Source organism: Podarcis melisellensis, assembly GCF_964234715.1.
Source record: "Podarcis melisellensis genome assembly, chromosome: 9".
NCBI classification, from domain to species: domain Eukaryota; kingdom Metazoa; phylum Chordata; class Lepidosauria; order Squamata; family Lacertidae; genus Podarcis; species Podarcis melisellensis.
Genome location: NC_138541.1, coordinates 39,451,961 through 39,465,445, shown reverse-complemented (window position 1 = coordinate 39,465,445; position 13,485 = coordinate 39,451,961).

Genomic DNA, 13,485 nt, shown 5'->3' with positions numbered 1-13,485 from the left:
ATGGGGCAGAGGGCAGCCCGTGTGGCACAACAGAGAAAAATAGCTGGAGAGGGCTGCAGCCGCCTACCAATCTCCTAGCATCTGCTTTCTGAGGTGGCTGCCTCATTCTGCCTAATGGTAGGACCAGCCCTGCTTGGTCACCATTGACAGCTCAAACTATGAGTCTGCTGAATATGGTAGGAATTTCTAACTTCCTTTGTTACAAAGATTACTATTTGGATGAGAAAATTGTGGGTGGTGCCAATTGTGGCACTTACTAGGAATGCTGGTGAAATCTGCTTCAACCAGATACTTATCTAAATTGTTCCATATTTTCAAGATTGATTCAAAATGGGAAGTGAGCCAGGCAGACTCTAATTTCAATTCAGAAACTTCAGGCATGTTTTAGGATTGAGTTTTTATTTTTTATTTGTGAAATTGAAGTATCCCACCTTTTTTACGTTTTAATAACAAATTGACAGTGTAGCTTTCCCCAGGCTGTAGCCACTTCTGACATGGAACAATTGGGGGGAAATGACTAAGGATCCCAGCAGAGTTCACCAGGCTTCAGTTTGGAAATGGACCAGCGCCAAAGGAGAGACAGATTAACTAGAACCCAAATTTACCTTGGGCATGGATAAAATCTAACCCCCAAGAGAATGCCTGGATTGTTATTTCCTACCTACCCTTTCAAGAAAATGCCATTGCCAATGTTTCACTGCACATATGATTATGCCCCAGGAGTACATACTCTCTAGCCATCTAAAGAGTTATGCAAACTGAGCGACTGCAGTTATCAACCATCAAATGGGCTATGCCTGCCAAGGACACAAACCTTTGTGTGTTGGAAATTGTGACTCTTTGGCCTGCACCGATAACACTGCTGTAATACTGAAGTTATAAGGTATTTAAAAAGAACATAACTGATAGACGTGTTCTCAGTACGTGCTGCCTTTTTGCATTTCAAGGTCAGTTCAGTTTGTCATTTAACTCTTGTGAAGATTGCAAACCTATAGCATCAGAATCAGTAATTAGACTTACATTCACAGAAATTCTGAAGACTGAACAGGAATTCTAAACGCTTAACATTTATCTGAAATTTTAACGTTAGCAATTTTGGATCGGCACCAGTAGCTGAAATACATCCAAAGCCTCTTCATTTCTGCATTGGTTCCTCTACATTTTCCACTTTGACTCAAGTCTTTGTTGGCACTTTACCACACGTTTAAACTGAGCAACATAAAGTTGTTGTGGAACTGCTTTAAATGCCAGAAGCATGTGCCAGAATATTACAGAGACAGAGAGTCCAATTATGGAGAAAAGTCTCTTTTTCAGCACTGTCTGTTAACTGTTAACCTTTCCTTGGCTGGACATCAGTACTTCTTTGTCAAGGACTGCTTTTTCACAACTCTCCTACTTGACCATTACCATATTCATGCACACCCAGGGTCCTTCTCACTGATTTCCATAGAACTTGCTTCAAGATAGGCAGCTGCTTAAGGCAGGAGCCATTTAAATTCTACACAATGCTTAGTTTTGGCTCCTAGTAACCATTTAATTGTTGCAATAAAAATAATATTAATGGAAAAGAGCCAGTCATTGTATTATCCTTTTTGTAACCCTCACAGTTATGTTGTTATGACCCCATTTTAAAAATATACAGTAACCTTTAGATATTTTCATATGATGTGAAAGTGGGATGGAGAAGGAAGGTTGTTCATGCAGGAATAACAATATAATAACAAAATAATAATAATAATAATAATAATAATAATAATAATAATAATAATAATAATAATAATAATTTATTTTCCCCAGCCACTCTGGGCGGCTTCCAACAAAATATTAAAATACAATAGTACAATTCTAAGTTATTATAACTGGGGTGTGCAGTGTGGAGCATTCATGTTCAGCATTCCATACCACAAATACTATACACCATTCCACATTCCCAACCAACTTTCCATTTCTTATTCCCCACCAACACACACTCAGCATTCTGAGTTTACTAAGCATCCTCAATTCTCCCTGGTTGTTTTGGAACCCCTGCCCCCGCCCTGGTTAGTTCCTCTCCTTCTAAAGATATTTTGTAGCTCTGCAAACCTTGGGATACCTTCAGTCATGGTGATGCCACCTATTTTTGCAATGTAAGGTTACAGTGTGTGTATTATAGCCATCTAGCACATAACATGCACAATATGAAACCACAGCCCCAGCCACACTCATTATACTGGAACTTTTTGTGCTTTTAAAATATTGTTCTGATGCTTCATTAAAGCAATTCTTAAGAACAGATGAAGATTTCGGTTTTTGCAAAAGCAAGAGTTTGTTTTACAAAACCTGACAAGAAAGAGCAAAAGATATATTTCTGTCTCGTATATCGCTGGAAGTCTGTCAGTCTTGATAAGGTTCTTCTCTAACCAAAACCAATTTCCTTTGCTGCAGTTTTGTAAACAGTTTCCTGTCAAGCAATATTTATATAAATCCTATAATCCATCTAAGAAGCATTCAGCTATGTGAATTTTACCAAGCCTGCATTGCCCCACAAGACAACAGAGAGGAAGAAATGTGCAGAGAGATTCCTGCTGCTTTAACAATTGTGTGTTTGTGCACACAAAGGATCAGAAGTTGTTCTTCTCTTCCCAGAATAAGGAAGATTCTGCCAGCTTTCCCCTCCTCCATATTACACACAATTTACAAAGGTCTTCCAAAACCAGGAATAGGAATTCAGGGGTGCAGAGGCTAAGGGAAGGCAGAAAAGCCCTGTTCCGAACTTTTTCTGAAGCATGGGTAGGCAAACTAAGGTCTGGGGGCCGGATCTGGCCCAATCACCTTCTAAATCTGGCCTGTAGACAGTCCGGGAATCAGCGTGTTTTTACATGAGTAGAATGTGTCCTTTTACAGTGGTACTTCGGGTAAAGTACCTAATTCATTCCAGAGGTCCGTTCTTAACCTGAAACTGTTCTTAACATGAAGCATCACTTTAGCTAATGGGTGCCACTTTAGCTAATCACTGCGTGATTTCTGTTCTCATCCTGAAGCAAAGTTCTTAACCCGAGGTACTATTTCTGGGTTGGAGGAGTCTGTAACCTGAAGCGTATGTAACTGAAGCGTATGTAACCTGAGGTACCACTGTATTTAAAATGCATCTCTGGCTTATTTGTGGGGCATAGGAATTCGTTTATTTTTGTTTTTCAAAATATAGTCTGCCCCCCCAAGGTCTGAGGGACAGTGGACCGGCCCCCTGCTGAAAAAGTTTGCTGACCCCTGTTCTGAAGGCTAAAAGAATCAAGGTTAGGATCCCAAACCCTCTCAGTACACCAGGGATCATCAATGTGGTTCACCCCAAATGTTGCTGGAATAACAACATATGGCCAAAAGTTGTCGTTGGGCCATATAACACCAGTCCTAAAAGATCTACATTGGCTTTCACTTTCTGAGCTCAATTCAAAAGTCCTGACCTTTAAAGCCCTGAATGGCCTCAGCCCTGGATACATGAAGCAAGCCTTTAAAACATCAAAATGCAGAACATGCCAGTAAATTAAAAAATGTCAAATCAGCAATTCAACAGACACAGAATAAATTCATTATTTAAGTACACAAAACAAAGCAAGAGTTAACTGACAATAAAATTTCTGGTTCTAGTCTTCCTGCACTCCAAGAAGCCTTGCTTAGATACATTTCAGAGGGGAGGGTCATCTCACATACAGCTGGCTCCCACTTCCTTACTCCAGAGGAGGCTGGCAGCAGCAAAAGGCAAATGTCAGTGAGGGCAATAAGGGTCAGCCTCTTTCCTAGCCTCCTGGCAGTACCAACTGGGCAGATATACTTATTGGAGATACTGTATGTGCTATATCTCTTGCAGAACCAAGAGAAGAATCAAGACAATCAAACAAAAACATGATGTAAAAATAATAGCTGAATGGAGAATGTTCTGAACAAAGCATTAACTACTGCAAAAATCTTATGTACTTACTGTAGTGCTACAGAAGTGAGATTGGGTTGGATGTGCACATAAGAGCCCTGGGATTCTAGAATGGTAAACCTGGGGTCTGCAGAAGAAGAAGAAGGACTGCAAAACAAAGCTTCTGGTCCTGGTCTTCCTGCACTCCAAGGAGCCTGGCTTAAATGCAGTTCATATGGGAGGGTCTTTTCACTTGCCTAGATGACATGCAGCTGGTTCCCAGATCCTTACTCCAGAGGAGGCTAGCAGCAGCAAAAGGCCAATGTTGGGGAGGGTGATGGGGGCCAGTCTCCCAGCTTCTTTGAAGTATCAACTGCTGGTACAGGACTTATTGCAGTTATTGGGACACCCTGCCTGCTGCAGTACAACAGATGGCCGCCAACTTTAGTTGTGCTTGGTATCTGTTGAAGATTTGTTTATTCAACCAAGCATTTGCAGATCCTAATTCCTAGCATTTTAGTGATATGTAGTTACTTAGTTTCCTGTGGATTTGTGTGTTTTTGTGGGTGGGTGGGTGGGTGGGAGAGAGAAAGAGAGAGAGTGTGTGAGAGAGTTTCTAATATGGTCTTATTTTCATGTGTTTGTAAACCACCCTGGCATTTGATAGTGAAGTGCAGAGGTTTATCTTATGTATCTAAGTAAGGAAGTAAATAAAGCATGACCCTGTTCTTAGCTCACCAACCTAGAGAAAGACAGTGCAATACAAGAAGTCATTCCCCACTCTGAATTTGTTGTGCTCGCCCTTAGAGACTTGCCACAATAACAGATCTGATTGGCTGTTTAGCTGGGTGACATTATCGTGTGTGACCCCCAGGATGGTAATAGTGGTGGGGAATGGTTTTGATGCAACTGTACAAAGGGTGGTGGACTATGTTGTTGTTGTTGTTGTTGTTGTTGTTTAAAAGTGTATTTCAGGGAACGTGTTGGGTGGATTTTCATGCTGAAAATTCTCTCCAAAAACATCCAGCAGGTCTGTTTTAAGATTACCTTGGCTGTTAGGCCAAAAAGCCTACTTCTTCAAGGTCTGAAACCTCAAAGGAATTGGAAGGTAAGTGGCAAAAAGCCCTTCAGCATGTTGCTGCAAAATGGATTTGCAAGTTTTCCAAGCAGTGAAAAAGCCCCCTGTTTGCCCAGGTTGCTTCCATCACTTCCCATAGGGTTTGCATGGGTTGAGACGGTGCTCATCAAGAGTAAAGTGGTACCTCGGGTTACATACACTTCAGGTTACAGACTCCGCTAATGCAGAGATAGTACCTTGGGTTAAGAACTTTGCTTCAGGATGAGGACAGAAATTGTGTTCCGGCTGCGTGGCGGCAGCAGGAGGCCCCATTAGCTAAAGTGGTGCTTCAGGTTAAGAACAGTTTCAGGTTAAGAACGGACCTCCGGAACGAATTAAGTACTTAACCTGAGGTACCACTGTAGTCCCTTTTAAACACGGATTTCTCCTTCCCTACCACCAATTTATGATGTGAAATTGCTCTCATTGATGAGATAGGTATTGTTCCCACTGGAGGAACATTAGGTGCTATTTTTAGTCATCAGAATTGCGCTCCCCCCAATCTTCTTTCCCTAGTTGTAAGTAATAGAAAGCTTTACAGCAATACTCCAGATCCATCTAAAAATCCACTCTACTTTCTATGAATCTAGTTAATGTACATACCCGCCCTCTGTTTCCAAAACTTTAGCCCTGATTCAATCTATTGGAATCCCCTCCAGACCATACCAGGCCCTGCAACTCCAAAGACTGTTTCAACCTGAAGCATCACCGCTGGCATCAGATGAGTCAGAAATGTTTAATTTTTGCCGTGTACAGGCTGAATATATCCACTTCTCTGCACATCCATGCTTCACCAAGCTAATGTATTTGAGTTTCTGGAACAAGTTTACCTGTAGATTTCTATGCTTTCAAGGTCTTTTAGGATACATCCTGTTATCTTTGTCAGTGTACTAAGAGGATTTTAAGTCTCCAAGTGATCCTTTAAGCCTCTAATAATAGATTACTAAGGCATTTTCTGCATATCAAAAGATAATACATATAATGTGTAAAGTAATATATAATGGGCATTTCAATAATATATTAAGATTGCTAATGACTTTAATTTCTGGGATCTGTATCAGATAAATGTTTATTTCCCCTGGCCCTTGCATACTTAACATGTTTGTTCTGGAAGATGAGCACAGGGCCCTGCTTATGTGCAATTTTTAGACAAATAAATTAACACACCCACAGCAAAGATATGCCAGATAAGTCAAAGGCTTGGGCTATATATATGTCCCTCCCTATGCATAGAACAGAGCAAAATAAACATGCAATTCTTAACAGCATCCTGGCTTTTAAAATAAAATCTATAATAGGAAATCATGGTTAACCTGAAAAGTTGCCATCACAATGCCTTAAAGAGTGACAACTTTTTGATAATTTAACCAAAAGAATAAAGGTACACCATGACATACACTGACTTGCGTTATGTATACATTAGTGGCTTAAAATGCAGTAAGGTCATTTTCTCCTAAATGACTTGAAAGGTCATTAAAAGTCACAATTTTACATGGCTGCACACACCAAAGAGAGGGTGGGGATTCCTAAACCCCATGTGTATTACCGGATTTGTTTCTCCATGCCTGCGCCAACCTATTCAACAAAGATTTTGTCCTAGTCAACAAAGCTTTTATCTGCACATGCACAGTACGCACCTCAGGTTAGCCACCGCTTGCGTTTTTACAAAGGATGGAAGCTAGTTTGAGGGGAAACACATCGATCCACAGTATTTCTCAAGAAACCACAAGGATACATATTGTGGCCTGCATCATGTTAACTCAGCTTCGAACACCAACAGCGGGAACACACTGGAGCTGCAGTAAACAGCAGTGTGCTGTCAGCCTTGGTGCTTTCATACACAGATGACGCCATCTTGGAAATATCATCGCTCCAACTCCACCAGGCCAGCAACTGCATGTATCACAAGTGTGGCCAACATAATATATTTTTTCTCCACCAGTCAAAAGATTCAGAAAAAGGCTACAGACCTATCTGCATCAAACCATTGAATCAATCATATGCTTAGAACATAGGAAGCTGCCTTGCCCATTGGGCCATTTAGCTTAGCACTGTCAACAGGCAACAGCTCTCCAGGGTTTCAGGCAGGAATTTCTGCCTGGAGACACCAAGGATTGAACCTCGGACCTTCTGCATACAAAGCATGAACTCAGCCACTAAGCTATGGCCCTTTCCCTACTTAAAATACCTGTTTAGTAGTCCTAGGCTACTGCTTTCTGACTGCTGCTGAAGCCCACACAGTTCTTACAGACCATGTCCCACCCTTTGACAGTATTTCAGACCCAGTATCCTACCTTGTTCTCATGTTCTTTGGGCTTGTGTTCTTGAGCCTATTTCTCAGCTCTGCAGCATTTCCATACCACCAGCAGCCATGCGGCACAAACTCAAGAGATAATACATTGTGACACAGCGTCGGCTCGCCCCGTCTGCTTAGCCCTGATTTATATCTGTAGACTTTCTAGCTGTTTTCTGCAGACAGCAACAAAGAAACAAAAGCTATTGGGGAAAGCCAGGCTGTGGATGAAGGCACACCGTGTTCCTCCAGCATGTCGGAGGTGGTTTTCTCTCCTGCTCGACTGGTTGGTAGGGCATGAAGGAGGCTGAGGCCAAGTGAGGCCAAGGGCTTGATAGGATTTAGAAAGTAATCCTAGGAAGAAGTAGTGAGAGCCCATGTCACTTTTGCATGAGGGACAGCTCATCCAAGATCAGGAAGTAGGAGTGGTCAACCTTTCCTGATCAGGATGCAGTTTCAATGCTTTGCATACTTCATGGGAGCCATTGGTCCTATTATTATTATTATTATTATTATTATTATTATTATTATTATTATTTACTTTTGGGTTTCTTTTGATCTCTCTCTCCTGCCACCAACTTCTCTACACTCTCCATGCCCAGTGGAGGTGAATGGGGCACTGCCCCACCAACTTCAGCCAGCCCCCCACCTGCCTACAAGGGGTCTAGGGGGTGGCACTGGTTGTCAGCTTCCGTCTCCTTTAGTGTTGCCCTTGCACAACTCAGCAGGGAGGAGGATGGGAACAAAACTGTAATTTGTTGGCTCAGCCTATCATTGACTCCAGCTCCGCTAAATGTTGGTCTCCTTGCCTTCCGCCTTGCCACTCTGATTCAGCATGAGTATCATGGCCCGAACTAATCTTTCCTCTTTATTTTTCCTCCCTTAAAGGTTATGCTGCTACTTACTAGAGAGAGTGTGCACCTTTTCTGGGGTGGCACTGAGCATTCAAACTCCATAACTACACCAGTTTGCCGAGCACCATCATTACAGTCCTTGAGTCACCCAGCAAAGATAGTCCTGTTTTCCTGATCTTTCCGTTAACAATCATGGTGTTTATCACTTAACACGGTTTGCTAGTTTTAGGCCCCATCTACACTATGCATTTAAGGCGGTATAATACCACTTTAAACAGCAATGGACATTCCTCCCCCCCACCCCCCAAAAAAGAATCCTGGGAATGGTGATTTATTAAGGGATACAAGATTTGTTAAGGGACACGGGTGGCGCTGTGGGTTAAACCACAGAGCCTAGGACTTGCCGATCAGAAGGTCGGGGGTTCGAATCCCCATGACGGGGTGAGCTCCCGTTGCTCGGTCCCTACTCCTGCCAACCTAGCAGTTCAAAAGCGTGTCAAAGTGCAAGTAGATAAATAGGTACCGCTCTGGCGGGAAGGTAAACAGCGTTTCCGTGCGCTGCTCTCGTTCGCCAGAAGCGGCTTAGTCATGCTGGCCACATGACCCGGAAGCTGTACGCCGGCTCCCTTAGCCAATAAAGCAAGATGAGCGCCGCAACCCAAGAGTTGGTCACGACTGGACCTAATGGTCAGGGGTCCCTTTACCTTTACCTTTACCTTTACAAGATTTGTTAGGAGATCCCTATTTCCAAAGTTTCCAGGGAAGAGGGATCAACTGTTAAACCCCTCTGACAATTGTAGCTCTGTGAGGGGATTAGAGATCCCCTCTTATAACCCCCAATAAACTACAGTTCCCATGCCTACTCATGTACTTTCTTTTGCTCAAAAAAGTTGGGAATATTTATTTTATTTACCTTCAGAGGCTGAAGGTGGCACACATGGGGACATCTCATTTTATCATCAAAAAAATCCATGCAGCAAGTTAGGCGGAACAACACTGACTTGTCCAACTCTGACTTGCAGTGCAATTGCAGGGGGGGAGGGAATCTCCTTCCACACGCATAGCTGTTTGTAGTTATAAAGAAACGGCCCTTTGGGGTGATATGGTCCTATAATAATTCATAAGCTATAAATAGTGTTATAAATGACCTCCGTGGGAAATTTAGCTGCTGAAAATCAATATTACATTTCATGTGTTTTTGTCTTTATTGCATCTTGTGGATTGCATGTATAGGAAAACACATAACCACAGAAAAATAATAGGAAAAAACATTAAAAACTTCCCTAAACAGGGCTGCCTTCAGATGTCTTCTAAAAGTCAGATAGTTGTTTATTTCCTTGACATCTGGTAAGAGGGCATTCCACAGGGCGGATGCCATTACTGAGAAGGCCCTCTGCCTGTTTCCCTGTAACCTCACTTCTCGCAATGAGGGAACCGCCAGAAGGCCCTCGGCGCTGGACCTCAGTGTCCAGGCTAAATGATGGGGGTGGAGATGCTCCTTCAGGTATATTGGGCCAAGGCCATTTAAGGCAGGGGCCAGAAAACTTTTTCAGCAGGGGGCCATGTCACTGTCCCTCAGACCTTGTGGGGGGCCAGACTATATTTTGAAAAAAGATGAACGAATTCCTATGCCCTACAAATAACCCAGAGATGCATTTTAAATAAAAGGACACATTCTACTCATGTAAAAACTGATTCCTGGACCATCCATGGGCTGGATTGAGAAGGTGATTGGGCCAGATTGGGCCCCTAGGCCTTAGGTTGCCTACCCAAGGTTTAGGGCTTTGAAGGTCAGCACCAACACTTTGAATTGTGCTCGGAAACTTACTCTTGTCCCTGGATCTAGTTGGGTCCTGGGGTTTGCTAAGTACTGTGGAGTCTAGGTCACCTCTGATAAGAAATCCTCTAGTTGAGGCATAACACAGGACTACATTTTATCAACTCATCATCAATTATTTATTATTATTACATTTTTGGCCTGTATTGAAAACAGCATTTTGATGGTGTTGCTTAAACAATTAATTGTATGTTATATAGATTGATTATATGTTTGTGTGTGTGTGTGTGTGTGTGAGAGAGAGAGAGAGAGAGAGAGAGACAGACAGACAGACAGACAGACAGACAGACAGACAGAATGATTGATTATTGTCTTCCCATTTTATTTTGCAAGCTACCTTGAGATGGCTTTCTGCTTGAAAGCAGCCCTAAAAATATTCTCAATAAAAAATGTTAAATAAGATTGACAGGAAGGCTGGTTAGGTGCCCAAGCACAGTTTCTGCAGATAACATACATTACTACCAGATTGAGAGGGTTTTTGCTTATGAATCTTTCCTGCCCTGTCAATGCAAAATCTGAGCATTTGGATACTCTGCTGAGCCTGACATTTAGCCAACAATCTCCTATCACTGATGTCATGGTTGTTCTAAATAAGGACAGAACTGTGCGCTTAATCCTAGGAAATCTCTACTGAATTACAAGCTACGTCTCTAGTTTCCAATCCAAATGCTCTAAATGAAAATGAAAGAGGATGACTTGTTTACTAAAGACACAATAGGCTCTGCTAAACCAAAGTGGGCCTTCTCCGTTGACCTGAGAGGGTTACCAACTTGCAATTTCTAGCAACCACAACTCCTTGAGCTGGGAAAATGGCTCAAATGGTGAAAGAAGAAACCCAAACTGGGGTGGGACTGCTATTGGGCCCTGCATTAGGACTGCCTTGAAACTCTTCACTCCTGAAATGCTTGCTTGTTAATATGGGCAGATTTACATGTGGTGCCAAACCATGGCTTGTCATTTCATGAGTAAGCAAAAATAGTAAAGGCAGATCAAATAGCATCTCTGTGAAAAAGGAGACATCAGCTTTTATTAATATTTTGCTAACGTTGACACTGGCCATTAATAATCGTTATAGCTGCCACAGCCCTAAACGGGAAAGAATGTTAAAATAAACGAATGAAAATGAACGATCATTTCCATGAGCTATCTATAGTCTGAAGCTGTCCTGATTTAGAAGCATTTGATGCCACCTAGTGGGGAATAGAGGTATGTCCTGATTATTTTTGACCAGGAACAGAATGGATACATATTTCCTGACTTGTGACCCTGAGCAGAAGTCCCAGATCTTTTAAGAGAGAAAACTGGTACAATACTGTACTTCAGTCTCTTTCTGGACAGCATCTGCATAGACGCCAATGCAAAAGCAGTCAAATATGGCAATATCAGTTCATGCAAGACTACACTTGCTGCTTTGCAAATCAGTTCCCATTAGCCAAAAGCAGCGGAGCATGTTTTCACCATTCAGTTTCATCAACAGAAGAAGCAGCGAAACAGAAAACGAGGGCTGATTCACATTTTGCGCAAGAGTGAGCCCATATATGGCACTGCAAGCGCTTGGATTGAGGAACTTTAGCCAATCCTTGAAAGGGAGACTGTATATAACCCACACTTTCTACTAGATTAATCTGAAATTTGAAACTGTGCCCTGCCTGTCAAGAAGCAGGAAGAACAAAATAAAGTAATCAGTACTCTTGGAGGGTTTAGTTGAGCAAAGATTGTTTTCTGGTGAGGTTGAAATTGGCTGGAAACAAAAGAGGTTACTCAGTGAATTTGTCACAGAGTCCTATCAATTTCTCAAGCCATAATTCCATTTTATAGCATGTAATGCTCCACAGTTACAAAACTATTAAAAACCCAGTATATAATGTGGGAACAAGCCTCTTGCACTGACAGTTTTAGGCTTCTTTGTATCGCCTTGTAAAATGTATCCCAATTCCTCCCATCCCTTTACTCAACTCTCCCACAAATTACTTAAGAACAACTATCTGAGGCATGCAGACTTGGCCAGGAGAATAATTGTGTTGATGTGAGTCCATTTTAAAAAAAAAAGTGTTTTGGGAAAGGGAAGAAGGAGATAGTCCTTCAGCATTTAAGATGGGAAAGGCGTCTTTTATTTATTCATTTCGAGATCAGGTGACAATACTGTGACTGGGTGTTTAATTTATTTACCTTCTGCTATCAAAATCAGCAAAGTGTCATTGACAAGTCCCTTTCACAGTGCAAAGTGAAAATTCCATGTGCAGAGCTAAAATGAGGAGGTTACTTTTACTAGGCCAAGATATGAAGTTAATTCTGTGAATGCAATTAAAGTGTGTGTTTTTCTAAGAAAGAATCTGGGGTTTTGAGGGAATAGTATGAGGCCACAGGTGGAGAGGATAGTTCAACCCTTCCGTCCCACTCCCACTAACCTCCCCTTTTCATTTTCATCAGGCTGAAGTCCTTGTTCGCACCAGTGTAGGCTTCCCTCTTATCCAAAAGCAACTGGGGTGATTTTCATCAGAATCACAGAAGGTGGCAGGGAAGCATTAGACTTCCCCTTCCACCTCATATGGTTCTGAACTTGCTTAGCCCCCACCCCACCCCATGGCTTTACATTTTTTAAATATTCATATTAGGTCCATTTCATTTTGTCAATTTATATGCTGCTTAAATACAGTCATCTCTGAGGGGTGCATAGAAAAAACAATACAATGGTACAAAAAAGAGTTAAAATAATAAAATCATAATTCAATGAAAATGCCTGCTGAAACAAAGAATAAGTGTTTAGTAGGCACCTGAAGTTCAAAAGGGAGAGGGCCTATCTAACCTCAACTGAAAGAGGGTTCCATAAAATTGGTCCACAGTACTGAATGGACAGCTCCTTGTGGATGTGAGCCAGGTGTCCAAGCCATGCGGGGCCACTCACAGTGACTCCCCCAATGATCTCAGTGATTCGGAAGGGATATACCCAATACAAGAACCTTGAACCTGCATGAGCAGCCAGTGCAAGGTTTTGAGCAGATAAGTTAGGTGCTTGTAATAGTCCGTCCCCATCAACAGTCTAGCGACAGTGCTTTGTACCAGATGGAGCCTCCAGACAAAGCTCAGGGGTAGCTCCACATGGAACGTACTGCAGTAATCAAGTCTTGAGGTTACCAGTGCATGAATCACCATAACATACGTGCTAATTGTATTCACACTGCGAACATCATGTCTAGTTTGGCCCTTAAGTGGTGGGAAACCTCTGTGGCCCTCCAGGTGTTTGTTGTGGGAATCCAACTCCCATCATCCTCAGTCAACAAGACCAATAGTCAAGGGGAGAAAGAGAGCCAAAGGGATGCTGGGGGATTTCAGTGGGAACAGAAAAAGGAACAGAAATTGCTGGGTTTGCTTATTCACCCCAGATCCAGAACAAAATAAATCCAGTGAATATGATCAGTATTTGCTGTTGTTGTTTTTTCCATTCTGCAAACAATACATAATGAATGAGTTCTCCCTTGCTATTTTCATTGTGCTTCCTTT